Source organism: Giraffa tippelskirchi, chromosome 13, assembly GCF_054371585.1.
Source record: "Giraffa tippelskirchi isolate mGirTip1 chromosome 13, T2T-mGirTip1v1.2.pri, whole genome shotgun sequence".
Classification (NCBI taxonomy): domain Eukaryota; kingdom Metazoa; phylum Chordata; class Mammalia; order Artiodactyla; family Giraffidae; genus Giraffa; species Giraffa tippelskirchi.
In genome coordinates this window covers 111,630,171-111,644,673 of record NC_137287.1, presented here as the reverse complement: position 1 = coordinate 111,644,673, position 14,503 = coordinate 111,630,171, and the positions used below count along the sequence as shown (strand labels likewise).

Below are 14,503 nucleotides of genomic sequence, written 5' to 3'. Positions count from 1 at the left end.
GCACTGCTCCTGCCCTGAGTTGACAGTTCAAACTTAACTTGGCATTCAAGGCCCTGCACAATGGTGGCCTCGCTGTTTGCTCCAGGCAGGCCTCCCAAGGTGCCCAGGCCTCAGAGTCCACAAACATCTACACGCCACGCCACCAGGCCTGCATACAACCCCACCACAGGGAAGCCAGGACAAACTGCCCTGGGTGTCAGCCCTCGGCCTTTCTGGGCTCCCAGATTCAGGGATGGTGGCGTGTAGTGCTTTGTCTAGGACCAAAGAGTGTCGGAGGGTCAGCCCTGCTCCAGCTGTGCAAGAGAGACAGTTCCACCCAGGATCCCTAGCTGCCTTCACAGCTGCTGCCTCTGACCTGCCCAGTCTCCGGGCCGGCGGGGCAAGGGTCAGACCCTGTCTTGCAACTGAGGACACTCAGTACTAGAGAAGGTGGGTGTCTTCCCCAGCGTCACACAGTCTGCCTGAGGGGTGAAGCTGGGGCGGGTGGTGGCGGTGGGTGGTGGCGGTGAAACTTTTCCCCAGAGAGGTTTTTATATCTCATTCTCTCCCGATCCCCCATTCTGGATGTCCGGGGACCCCGGAGGCGCTGAGTCGGGGAGAGGGATGAAGTGAGGCCCGGCTCCACCACCCTAGAGTTCCCTTCGGATATCTGGAGAGGGACTCCGGCCCGGGATCGGGAAGGAATGAGGGTCAGATGGCAGGGCAGATGGGCGGCGCCGGGTGGGGCGGGGGAGGGGGACGTCATCTCCGGCCCTAGTTGGGCCCTACCTGGGGAGCTGCCCACTGGACTCCGGGCTCCCGGAGCCGCCGCTTCTACCTGAGGGCACAGGGTCAGCAGGTAAGTGTCTCCGGCCCCGCACTCCCTAGGCACTTCCGGCTCCTCTACGACTGGGCGAGATCCCGGTTCCGCCCCTTCTACGAGCTAAGGGCGGCCTCTGCAGGTCCCAATCCGTCTAGACTCCACCCACCAGGGAGGCCCCGCCCCGCCCGGTCCCCACGCCCAAGGGCGCCCTTTCACCTACAGTGCCCGGGGCGGGGCCGAGCTCTAGGCCCCGCCCCCGGGCTCCAGCCCGCCCCGCCCCCGGGCTCCAGTCTGCCCCACCCCGCCACGAGCTCCAGGCCGCCCCGCCCCGCCTCGCGCGCTAGCGCTCCCCCAGGGACCATCCCAGTGGCCCGCCACCACCCCAGCCTCGGGAACGGCGGAAAAGCCAGGACTTTGGAATCGAGCCGACCTAAGCCTGCCTGGCTTTGCTCCTAGCTTGCTGTGTGACTTTGGTAAATTCTTTCCCCTATCTGACCCCACTTTCTGCTTTATGGGGATAGCGCCCCCACCTTGCAGGATTTTCGAGATGACCTGAAATGACTTTGTGAAGCATCAGGCGCTCGAAAGTCCCCTCTTAGGGGCAGCTTGGACTTCCTAATCCCACCCCCAACATCCCCCCCCCCCCTCCAAAGCTGGATCGGACCCTCGTATTATTCATTCACATGGCCCACAGCTATAATTTCATATTCTCTTGAATTTGATGATTATGGCCTGCCTCTTGGAATTCCGTGAGAGCAGGTCGCGTTCATGCTTACATCCCAGCGTCCAGTTCAGTCCTGATATACAGCAGGAACTCAATAAATGCCCGCTCTTGATTCCATCCCGCCGATGCAACCCTGGTGGAGCGGAAGTGGGGTCAATACCTCCGCCGGCCAGCAGAGGGCAGGCGATGACCAGCCTTCTCGACGGGCTGGCGCCGCGAGAACAGGGAAGTCCAGGTGCGCGAAGATTTGAAGGATCCATGGACCTGGCATGGAGAAGGAAATGGCAACCCATTCCAGTATTCTTGCCTGGAGAATCCTGTGGGCAGAGGAGCCTGGTGGGCTGCTGTCCATGGGGTCGCACAGAGTCGGACACGACTGAAACGACTTAGCATGCATGCGTGCACTGGAGAAGGAAACGGCAACCCACTCCAGTATTCTTGCCTGGAGAATCCCAGGGACAGAGGAGTCTGGTAGGCTGCCGTCTATGGGTTCGCACAGAGAACGTACACGACTGAAGCGACTTAGCAGCAGCAGCAGCATGGACCTGACAAGCCGCGGGCTGGGACTTGGGCATCTGTGGTTCGTGACTTGTCCTGGACCAAAGACGTCTCCGACAACCTGTGAGGATAGACGGCCCCTGAAGATGCTCTGAGAAAGGTCAGCAGGTGAGGGAGTTTGCTGTAAAGACAGAGGAAACCCAGGAAAAGCTGTGAGGAGTGGGACTCAATGGCAAAGAGTCAGGCTTAGAAAGTGCTCGGCGGTAGGGAGCGAGAGGTGGCTGCTGTTCTGTGACTCGAGATGGCAGGACCTGGCTGGAAGTGACTGGCCTCAGCTGTCCTAGATTTAGGACAGTGTCAGTCTTGAAACTGGGCTGTGTCTGCTGGTGTCACAGAAGAGCCCGGGTGGAGCAGAGCTATTTTGGGTGGCCAGAGGGCAGAGTCATGCCACTGACATGTCTGTGGAAGCATTGTATATAAACACTATATTCAGCAGGGAAACCCTGGAAACTTCAGAAATCCTTCAAGGGAGCCTGGGAGGGAAGAGAGGAGAGAGAGCAAGGGTTATGGCTACAGATAGTACAGTAATTCTACCTCTGGGAGCCTCCATCTGCAGGATGGAGATAAAAATCTACCTTGTAGGATTGCATTGGATTAACCAGGATGAACTGAATCAGTGGTTCTCAACCTTGGTCGCACATTGAAATCACTGTGCCCTTGGCAAATACTGATGTCTGGGGTGTGAGAATGAAAAAACAACTCTCCAGGTGATTGTAATGTGCTGCCAAGGCTGAGAACTACAGAGCTAAATAAAACACTGAACGCAGAGCAGGGCACATACTAGGGGTTCAACAGTATTTAGCACATTTTTTTAAAAATGGAGCGTACATTGTTTTCATTGTTCCTGTTAGAGAAAAAAGTTGATACAAAGGTTGTTGCAGAAATTGGATTTCCGACAGGCTTGTTTCCGAAACGATGAATCATCTGGGATTTGATGTTTCTGGAGGTGGGGGAAGACAGAGGCAGCCTTGGGTAGTATGACTTGTCCTAACACCCAACTGAGCTGAACAAGGCAGGGACCACCCTGTTCTAGCTTGTGGTTTGCATCGCCGTCTCTGAGGCATCCTTTGAGCGTGCAAGCAGCATGAATGCTTGTGTTTGCCCATTTCTGGGGCTAAGGAGAGAGGCAGTTTTCTCCTCTCCCTCAGTACCCTCGAGTGGTGGTGGTGGGTGTGGGTACACCACTGTTTGTTTTTTGAGTAACCCATCAGTTCAGGGGGGCACTTCCTTCTCTATGGATCTTGGTAGCCGTATGTGCTTTGTCACAGACCCAGTGATTATTCACTGCACCCCACTGCTTTCTTGCTGGGTGAACCCAGCCTGAAGTGCCATGAGGACCCACTCACCCAGGCCTGCATCTGTGACCCCTTGCCATGGGCAGTAAGACTGGCTGCAGGAGCGGGCTCCTCAGCCACTCCTGGTGGTCTGGCCCCGCTGAAGGTGGAAAGGGAGGCAGAGAAACCCGTCCTGACTCCCTCCAGATGTGGGCTTGTGAGTTGGGCAGCAGACAATTGGTGTCTGGCCAGGGTGATCAGGTTTAACAAATAAAAATACAGGATGACGAATTAAATTTGAGGGGCTTTCCTGGTGGCTCAGACGCTGAAGAATCGACCTGCAATGTGGGAGAACTGGGTTCAATCCCTGGGTCGGGAAGATCCTCTGGAGAAGGGAATGGCTACCCACTCCAGTATTCTTGCCTGGAGAATTCCATGGACAGGGGAGTCTGGCGGGGTACAGTCGGGGTCCCAAAGAGTCGGACATGACTGAGCAGTTAACACATTATACTAAAAAGTTATTCATTGGCATCTGAAATTCAAATTTAATGGTATCACCTTGATTTTTACTTGCTAAATCTGACTGGTCAAACAGCCAAGGAGTGCTCAGCACATGGAGCTTGCAATGGCCTCCTGCTCAGTGCTGCCACATGCAGCTTCCACCTGTCACTGCCCTGCTCCAGAACTCCAGAGACAAGCTTGGACTCCCGGGCTACTGTGCTGGGCCTGGTTCTCCTGCCAGGCCAGCTGCCCTGCTTGGGTTCTTTCCCATCTCTGCCCCTGCTCATGTTTTCCCTGCCTGGCATGTCTCCTGCCCATTCCCCATAGCAGTTGCAAACACTTATTGAGCACCTATTGGGTGCAGGCAACATGCTGAGTTTTTCATTTGCATTATCTCAATTTGATAGTCACAAAACCTAGTAGAGACAGTAGTTACCCTGTTTTACCAGTGAAGAAAGTGATGCTCTCAGATGTGACTCTTTTTCTTTAAACTGAAGTATAGTTGATTTACAATATTGTGTTTCAAGTGTACAGCAAAGTGATTTGGTTGTATATATATATATATATATATATATATATATATATACACACACACACTCTTCTTCAGGTTCTTTTCCATTATAGGTTATTACAAGATTTTGACTATAGTTCCCTGTGCTGTACAGTAAGTGTTGTTTATCTATTTATATATAGTAGTGTGTATCTGTTAATCCCAACCTCCTAATTTATCCCTTCCCTCCTTTTCCCCTTTGGTAACCATAAGTTTGTTTTCTATGTGAGTCTGTTTCTGTTTTATAAATAAGTTCATTTGTATTACCTTTTTAGATTCCACGTATAAGTGATATATAATATTAATATTTGTCTCTAACTGACTTCACTTAGCATGGTAATTTTGAGGTCCATCTATGTTGCTGCAATTGGCAATATTTCATTCTTTTCTATGGCTGAGTAATATTCCACTGTATGTGTGTGTGTGTGTGTGTGTGTGTGTGTATTTTTTACCACATATTTATCCATTCATCTGTTGATGAACACTTAGGTTGCTTCCATGTCTTGGCTAAAATAGGCTGCTATGAACACAGGGGTGTATGTTTCTTTTCAAATTAGAGTTTTCACCTTTTCTGAATATATGCCCAGGAATGGGATTGCTGGATAACTCTCTCCAACAATATCTGTTGCTGGATAGCTCTATCTAATGGAAACTCTATTTTTATTTTATAGAAGAAGCTCTATACTATTTTTAAGAGTGGCTACACTGGTTTAAATTCCCACCAGCAGTGTAGGAGGGGTCCCTTTTCTCCACACCCTCTCCAGCATTTATTATTTGTAGACTTTTTGATGATGGTGTGAGGTGATACCTTTTTGTAGTTTCGATTTGCATTTCTCTAATAATTAGCAATGTGAAGCATCTTTTCATGTACCTATTGGCTCTGCGTATGTCTTCTTTGGAGAAATGTCTATTTAGGTCTTCTGACCATTTTTTTATTTTTTATTTTTTTGTTGAGTTGTATGAGCTGTTTGTATATTTTGGAAATTAAGCCCTGCATCATTTGCAAATATTTTCTCCCAGTCTATAGGTTGTCAGACATGATTCTTAAACTGTGGTCCCTGGGCCAGCAGCTGCGATACCATGCACACTCTCAGACCCTACTCCAGACCTACTGAATCAGAAACTCTGAGGATGGGGCCCAGCAATCTGTATTTTAATCAGCTCCCTTCAGCCACACCAAAGTGTTTCTGATGCTTGTTCTAGTTTGCAACTTGCTGCTCTAAGAGTTGAAGTAACTGCAGGAACCTCTCATTCAGGCAGAGGTTGAGAGGATGGTAGAGGACCCCAAGGCAGGGCGTTTATGATCATTCTGAGAATTGTGCATGGGCTAGGCTCTGGAGATGCTGCAGCGACCCCGAAGTCCTGGTGGGGGTGGGGGGTGGGGTAGGGAAGAAGGGAAAGAAGCAGGACTGACAGGCAGTCAGGCAGTTATGATGGATGGCAGCAGGGTGGGAGGGTCAAGGAAAGCTTTCCTCAAGCAGACATCTAAGTCTCAAAAATCAGTTGAAATTAGTTAGATATAAAGGGTGGGAGGGCTTCTCAGGTGGCTCAGTGGTAAAGAATCCGCCTCCCAATGCAAGAGAGGAGGGTTCGATCCCTGCGTTGGGAAGATCCCCTGGAGAAGAAAATGGCAACCCACTCCAGTAATCTTGCCAGGGAAATCCCATGGACAGAGGAGCCTGGCAGGGCTATAGTCCATGGGGTCGCAAAGAGTGGGACATGACTTAGTGACTGCTGCTGCTGCTGCTAAATTGCTTCAGTCGTGTCCGACTCTGTGCGACCCCATAGACGGCAGCCCACCAGGCCCCCCCCCCCCCCCGCCGTCCCTGGGATTCTCCAGGCAAGAACACTGGAATGGGTTGCCATTTCCTTGTCCAATGTATGAAAATGAAAAGGGAAAGTGAAGTCTCTCAGTCGTTTCCAATTCTTAGCGACCCCCTGGTCTGCAGCCTACCAGGCCCCTCCGTCCGTGGGATTTTCCTTGCTGCAAACTAGTCAGTACACCTGGAATAGCATTCCCACCCTTTTGTTGTACACACACACACAACAACAACAAAGGGGTGGGAATGCTATTCCAAGTGTACTGACTAGTTTGTAGCAAGGCCATGTAGATGTACCTGGGGATAGTTCAGTCTTGATGATGGAAGGTGAAACAGCTGAGTAGGGGGCAGGGGAGGAATCAGATTGTGGGGGGGCGGGGGAGGGAAGGGGATGAAGTGGGAGGCGAAGTCCTCTGCCTTCAAAGCAAAGGAAGAAGCTTTAATGGCAGTTGAGAAAAAGCCCTCTGGCTTCCGTCTGGAGCGGGCACTCGAGAAGATAGTTGGGGAGGGGGCGAGCAGAGACCCAGGGGTGTCAGGCCTTCCCTCGCCCCTAGACCCAGCCTGCTTCTGACCTTCAAGGCAGCTACAGAGGTTCAGATCCCAATCACAGTTTTGGGCAGGTGACGGTTCCAAGGCCGGAGTTGCCGCAACCGAGGCCAAGGGGTGGGGCTGGGGAAGGAACCGCCCCCACCATCTTCCGCTACTGGCCCGCCCCGATGGTCCCGCCCCCGCCGCCGGCCCCGCCCCCGATGGTCTCGCCGCCGGCCCCGCCCCCGATGGTCCCACCGCCGGTCCCGCCCCGATGGCCCCGCCCCCAGCCCCGCCTCTCCCCCAGCTGCTCGCTGGAGGAAGCCAGGCTCTGGGCTACGATCCTGGGTTGCTCTTCCCTTCCTTGTTGCCTTTCCCTGCCGATGTGGCTGAGGCTGCTGGGCTCCTGGGGCCTCTCCTCCCAGCCTTTCAGGGACAGGCTCTGGATGTGGTCAGGGATCCCTAGGCTGGAGGGCAGGAGACTTTCGTTCCTGTCCCCTATTCCTGCCAACCAGTCTGTCGGTGGTAGCCGAGCACTGTCCCAGCCTGGCCAGGTTGCCTGGCAGTGTGGGCTGTGGCTGTGCAGTTTCCGGCTCCAGCTGTCCTTCCCAGAAAAACGTCAGTTTGACTGAACCCTTTTGAAACCTGTTTGGGATTTCTAGTCGAGGGAAGAACACTGAAAGATCATTAACCGCCTGTGAAGAGAAGCTTTCTGTGTGTTCTGAAACCTCCGCAGGACTTACCAGCTATCCTATGCGCTGAACCTTCAGCAAGGGTACCTCTTATTCTTCCTCTTTTTAGTTAGATGTACTTTCGGACCCCGTTCTCCTCCGTCTGGTATCCAGACTCACGTCTCACTATGCTTTGCAATTCAATTCGAAGGTCTCGAATGGATGGGCTTCCCAGGTGGCTCAGCGGTGGCATGATTCTTGGGTCAGGAAGATCCCCTGGAGGAGGGCATGGCAACCCACTCCAATATTCTTGCCTGGAGAATCCCAAGGACAGAGGAACCTGGCGGGCTACAGTCCGTAGGGTCACAAAGAGTCGGACACAACAGAAGTGACGAGCACACAATGCACGCTAGAATGGATGTTCAATATTTTTAAATTTTGTTCGGAAATAGAATAAGAGATGTTAAAAAATACTGTTTAGGGCTTCCCTGGTGGCTCAATGGTAAATAATCCACATCTGAATGCAGAGGACACAGGTTTGATCCCTGATCCGGGAAGATCCCACATGGTAGCAGAACAACTAAGCCCTTGTACCACAACTATTGAACCCACACTCTAGAGCCTGCAAGCTGCAACTACTGTTCCCATGTATCTCAAGTACTGAAGCCTGCACCCCAGAGCCCGTGCTCCACAAGAGAAGCCACAGCAACTGGAAGCCCATGCACCGCAACTAGAGAGTAGCTCCTGCTCGCAGCAACTAGACAAAGTCAGTGCAGCAAAGAAGACCCAGCTCAGCCAAAAATAAGTTAAAAATTTGTAAAAATATTGTTGAGAGATCAATTAATGCTAGACCTTGAATTATATAGGGATGGAGTATATACAGGAGGGTCAGGGACAGCGTAAGTGGGTGGAAGTGGTGAATGAAGCCATGGATAGTGGAGAAAGTTAGTACTAGGAGGTGGCCCATCTGGCCTTGAATATGGGGTAAAACCATGGGCACTGAGGAGCCACTGATGGTTGTTGAGCAGGAGAGTGACACAATATTGCTAGTCACTGTACCAGTGTAAATGTTATAGGCCCCGTAGGGTCCTGCGCAATAACATCAACAAATCATCATCATTGAGCTTCCTAAAAGAAAAGCAGTGTGTATTCCTGAGTTGAAAGCAATCACTTTTGCCTTATGCATAATTTTTTCTGCCTGTTTAGCATCTTTGGTGGGCCTTCCCAGGTGGTGCTAGTAAAATCCATCTGCCAAAGCAGGAGACACTAGAGACGCAGTTTCAACACCTGGATTGGGAAGATCCCCTGGAGGAGGGCATAGCAACCCTTTCCAGTATTCTTACCTGGAGAACCCCATGGACAGAGGAGCCTGGCGGGCTACAGTCCATACAGTCGCAAAGAGTGACATGACTGAGTACACACGCACATGTCTCTGCCAAGCTCCCTGCTGGTGTGAAATACTGAATTCCAGATTTTTAAAATTTGTCTCAGGGCAAGAGAATTAAAATTTAGTGCTTCCCTGGTGGCTTGGATGGTAAAGAATCTGCCTGCAATGCAGGAGACCCAGGTTTGATCCCTGGGTCGGTAAGGTCCCTAGAGAAGGGAATGGCCACCCACTCTAATATTCTTGGAGAATTCCGTGGACAGAGGAGCTTGGCTGGGTGACAGTCGATGGGTTCACAAAGAGTTGGATACGACTGAGTGAAAAACACTTTCTAATACAAAAGAACTAAAGAGGAAGGAGCAAGGAGAAAAGAGATGATACAGGTAGCAATAGGACAGGGTGGAAGAGAGAAGATTGTCATGGATTTTCCTTGCAGCTTGAGGAGTCAGTTTTCCAAGCAGCTTGAGGAGCAGCCGGGAGTGAATGAGGGCTGCGTGCCACATATTCTGAGCTTGGTGCCACATATTATGAGCTTGGTGCCACATATCATGAGCTGGGGGGCCATGTGGCAGGAACAGTTCCATTGAGTCACAGGACGCACAGCTACACTGCTTCCTAAAGCTTGGTGTGAGGATTATTTTTGTTTTTTACAGCCCAGCTGTCTATGTAATGACTTCCTTCCCTCGGCCTTGTTCACTGAGGTGTCCCTGGGCGACCAGCTGAGTCACCACATTCCTTGCAGCTTAAAACACTGGCCCAAGCACACGGGCCTGCCTTCTTCATGTAGGTGGGACCTTTGAAGTCTGCTGGGTAGTGCTGTGGAAAGACAGGCTACAGAGCTCCAATCTCTCACTTGTACCTCTCCCCCAAAACATGATTTAAAAAGCAAGTGAAAATAGAAAGTCCATCTGTTAAACACTACGGAATGGCCACAGCATGAAAAAAATTATTTATCAGCAACCATGAAGTCATATGGGACTTCCCCTATTGCCCAGCAGGTAAAGAATCTGCCTGGAACTCAGGAAACATAGGAGATGTGGGGTCGATCACTGGGTCGGGAAGATCCCTTGGAGGAGGAAATAGCAACCCACTCCAGTAGTCTTGCCTGGGAAATCCCATGGACAGAGGAGCCTGGTGGGCTGCAGTCCAAAGGGTCGCAAAGAGTCAAATGTGACTGAGTGACTAAGCACACAGCAAATGAAGTCAATGTCAAATAGAATGCAGGGAAGTGGGGAGATGAGGGGTGACCGAGAACTGACATCCCTGCCCTCTGTCCTGTTGCAGCGTGAAGGGTCCGAAATCCAAGTGAAGAGACTGGGAACTCTCATGCCCAACTGGAATGGGATGGAGACTTGCTCAACTCTTCCATAAAATAAACCATAAGCAGGCAGTTTTCAGTAAAAATAAGGATGCATTGGCAGAAAGTTGAGCAATCTTACTCCTTGAAATATGTTTTAAAGAAAGCTTGGTCAGGTATATAAGAAGACAAGGTGGAGATTATTTATGATAGCCTTGTTCATGGCATAGGTGAGCAGGAAGCAAAAATAAGTTAGTAAACTATGGTGGAGGCTGACCTTGGAATTCTACACAGCACTAAAAAACTATGTATTAGATGTACATACAACAGCATGGATGGAACTTATAGTGTTAAGTGGGGGAAATCAGTAAAAGAGATTTAAGGCATAATACTTTCCCAGTCTTATTGAGGTATGACTAATGTACAGTAAACCACATGTTTTAAAGAGTATGATTTGAGTTTTGACATGTGTAGATACCCATGAAACCATTACCACTATCAAGCTAATGAATATATCCATCTCTTGGCAAAGTGTGGAGTAGATCTATATGTATTAAAATGAACAGATGTTGAATACCTATTAAGATAGGGAAAAAGTTCAGCAGTGTGTGCAATATAATCCCATTGTTAAAACAAAAAATGTGTAGGTACCCTGAAAAATCTGGAATAATATATACCAAAAGAAGCTGTATTTGTTATTGTTGTTTAATCACTTAGTCGTGTTTGACTTTTTGCGACCCCCAAGGACTGTAGCCCACTAGGTTCCTCTGTCTACATAATTCTCCAGGCAAGAATATTGGAGTGGGTTGCCATTTCCTTCTCCAGGAGATCTTCCAACCTAGGGATCGAAAGTGAAGAAGAACTAAAGAGCCTCTTGATGAAAGTGAAAGAGGAGAGTGAAAAAGTTGGCTTCAAGCTCAACATTCAGAAAACTAAGATCATGGCATCTGGTCCCATCACTTCATGGCAAATATATGGGAAACAGTGGAAACAGTGGCTGACTTTATTTTTGGGGGCTCCCAAATCACTGCAGATGGTGACTGCAGCCATGAAATTAAAAGACGTTTACTCCTTGGAAGGAAAGTTATGACCAACATAGACAAAGTTATGACCAACATAGACAGCATATTAAAAAGCAGAGACATTACTTTGCCAACAAAGGTCCGTCTAGTCAAGGCTATGGTTTTTTCAGTAGTCAGGTATGGATGTGAGAGTTGGACTGTGAAGAAAGCTGAGCGCCGAAGAATTGATGCTTTTGAACTGTGGTGTTGGAGAAGACTCTTGAGAGCCCCTTGGACTGTAAGGAGATCCAACCAGTCCATCCTAAAGGAGATCAGTCCTGGGAGTTCATTGGAAGGACTGATGTTGAAGCTGAAACTCCAATACTTTGGCCATCTGATCTGAAGAGCTATCTCATTTGAAAAGACCCTGATGCTGGGAAAGATTAAGGGCAGGAGGAGAAGGGGACGACAGAGGATGAGATGGTTGGATGGCATCACTGACTTGATGGACATGGGTTTGGGTGGACTCCGGGAGTTGGTGATGGACAGGGAGGCCTGGCATGCTGCGGTTCATGGGGTCGCAAAGAGTCGGACATGACTGAGCAACTGAACTGAATTGAATATTCTTAGATCTATACAAATGTTGGTTGGTTTGTGAAGCTCATATTTCTCCCACCAGTACTATGACACTTGAAGAACATTTGTTGTGAAAGTTTCACACCAATTTTCACACCACTGTGCTTCCTGTCCCATTTTCCTCCTTTATTGTTCTTTTGCTCTTGTTTACCTGTCTGCTGCCTTCTGCTGCCTTCAAACTTCTTCGGTTGCCAGACTTGACATCTTCTTCTTGCCGTGCATTGGTATTTTCCTGCCGGGCATCTAAGTCACCTGATTCAGGAGACTGGTGAATAAAAGGCATATAGTGTGTAGCTGCTAATCTATTAGAGGAACCTGTGCTACCCACTGGGGTGCCAAAGTCTAACGGTTCTGTCTTCTTAATGATTTCCTGAGTTTTCCTTTTAGTTGATGTCATGTCCTTAAAATAGTCAGAGTCCAGTTGTTCTAAAGCTTTTTGCTGTGTTGTCACATTCCCATTTCCTCCCTCAGTCTTTACACCTGTGGGTGCATCTTCATCCCAGAACCCTTCCACATCTGTCTGCTGAGGAGCTGATGAATAATCAACTCTAGTTGGCAGAGTTATTTGATCTCTCCTTAATTTCTGTCCTCTGCCAGATCTGCATACTAATCTCTTTAGGAATGAGAATACTGTTGCTGGGCGGGTTTGTACTTTAAATAATCAAAACTGTGATAATGGCCCTGGTGGGGATCAAAACCGGCCCCTTCCTCTCCCCATCTTCCCAGTAGAGGCTTCGGTCAAATTACTCTTTAATTAATATATTAAACCAATTTGATATGTCTTTGGGTTTTTTATGGTTTCATTGTGATGCGTCTAGATGGAAATTGATTTTTATTTATCCTGATTTAAATTTTTTTAAATTTATTTATTTTAATTGGAGGAGAATTGCTTTACAATATTGTGTTGTTCTGATTTGAATTTATTTGACTTACCTATGACTAGATATCTTTCATAAGTTCTAGAGAATCCTCAGACACTATCTTTTCAAATATTGCTTCTATCTCATCCTTTCTCTTTTTCCTGTAGAAACAAACAAGGTTAGAATGATGTAAATTTTTTCCAGCGATTAAAAACAATTTTTTTTACTAGCCCCTTGAAGTGCTAACAGTTCAGGATCCCTTTAATCTGTATTCAGAGTTTCACATTATCTAGACAACTCAGATGACTTGAAGCCCGGCTGCATCTGTGAAAGGAATGGATCACTTCCAGTTCACATCTTAAAGGTCTTCAGGATCCTAGATTTAAGTGTAAAGAGTTTGCTGGCTGGGAACTTGCATATCACACTGAGGAATCTAAGAAGGGATGGGCAGTTATGGATTTGTCAAGTCTGATTGACAAATCAGAGGGCAGAATTTTGTTAATATTTTTTAATGGAAGTATAGCTGGTTTACAATGTGTTAGTTTCTGCTGTACAAGAAAGTGATTCAGTTGTACATATACATATGTATGTTCCTCTTTAAAAATATTCTTTTCCATTATGGTGTATCATAGGATATTGACTATCCTTTGATATACAGTAGGACCTTGTTGTTTATCCATTCTATATTTAAAAGCTTACATCTGCTAACCCAACTTCCCACTCCATCCCTCTCCTAAGTCCTCCCCCTTGGCAACCACCAGTCTGTTCTCTATGTCTGTGATTCTATTTCTATTTTCATGGGTTCATTTGTATCACATTTTAGATTCTACAGATAAGTGATATCATACATAGTATTTGTCTTTCTGACTTAACATCACTTAGTATGATAATCTCTAGTTGCATCCATGTTGCTGCAAATGGCATTATATCGTTCTTTTTTTATGGCCGAGTAGTATTCCATTGTACATATATACCATACCTTCTTTCTCCATTCCTCTGTTGATGGATATGTAGGTTGTTTCCATGTCTTGACTATTGTGAATAGTGCTTCTATGAACAGAGGGGTGCATGCATCTTTTCGAATAATAGTTTTGTCTGGAGGTATGCCCAGGAGTGGGATTGCTCAATCATATGGTAATTCTATTTTTAGTTTTCTGAGGAACTTCCATACTGTTCTCCACAGTGGCTGTACCCACTTACATTAAAGGGCAGCTTGTTGAATCCTAGTGCTGTGGCCCATTGTGGGAAAAGGAGGAAGGCAGGCTGGGCTAGACTAGGGCTAGGGAAACACAACCAGCCGCAGAGATGGGTGGTCATGGCTGAGGTTGACTAATGCACAGGGTCTACCAGGTGAGGAGGGGAGGTGAGAAGCCAGGACTGTAGAGAAGCTGTGGATGTGACTGGGGTGGCTCTGTAGTCTGAGGCCTCTGTTCACCGGGGCCAGAAGCAAGTTCTCTTCCCTGATTCTGGGCAGCTTGGCTGGCCAGTGTCTCCTCCAGGCCAACCAGCAGCCACCTGTATAGCTTTGGCTGGGTCTGGGCGCTCCAGACAGCTTCATTATTGTTCTGTCTACATCCATTGTGAGCCCTCCATTCTGAACTACACCCAGCAGGTTGTCCCTGCACCTTTATTGAAGGGTTCCTAGAGTACAGCTCAAATTATTACCACCACCTTCAAGGTCCTGCATGATCTGGCTGGCCCCTGTCCACCTCTCCAGCCTGACCTCCTCCCTCTATCCACCTCATTGTCCATGTGCCTTTCTCCTCTTTGTTTAAACCACCACGTACCCTGGACGGCTGCAGGGTCTACGCATGAGCAGTTCCCTCTACAGGGAGCACTCTTCTCCCATATTTTCCTATTGTGATGAGCTAAATGTGTATGTACCTGCAAAATTCAT

The 14,503-nt window shown here is 48.4% G+C and overlaps 1 protein-coding gene and 1 pseudogene across 22 annotated transcripts in view; both read right to left on the bottom strand.

The window, feature by feature from the left end:
- LPIN3 (lipin 3) overlaps nt 1-6,959 on the bottom strand; it is a 24,871-nt gene extending 17,912 nt beyond the window's left edge. For 18 of the 22 annotated variants that reach the window (XM_081556926.1, XM_081556938.1, XM_081556923.1 and 15 more), the window contains exon 1: nt 769-886. The gene's annotated coding sequence lies outside the window, so the exon portion shown is untranslated. Of the gene's footprint in view, nt 1-768; nt 887-1,686; nt 1,844-1,968; nt 2,206-6,801 lie in introns of those variants that run through there. The other 4 variants (XM_081556935.1, XM_081556930.1, XM_081556931.1 and 1 more) reach the window with 3 other exon arrangements.
- Nucleotides 6,930-14,503, bottom strand: LOC145530989 (receptor-binding cancer antigen expressed on SiSo cells pseudogene; annotated as a pseudogene).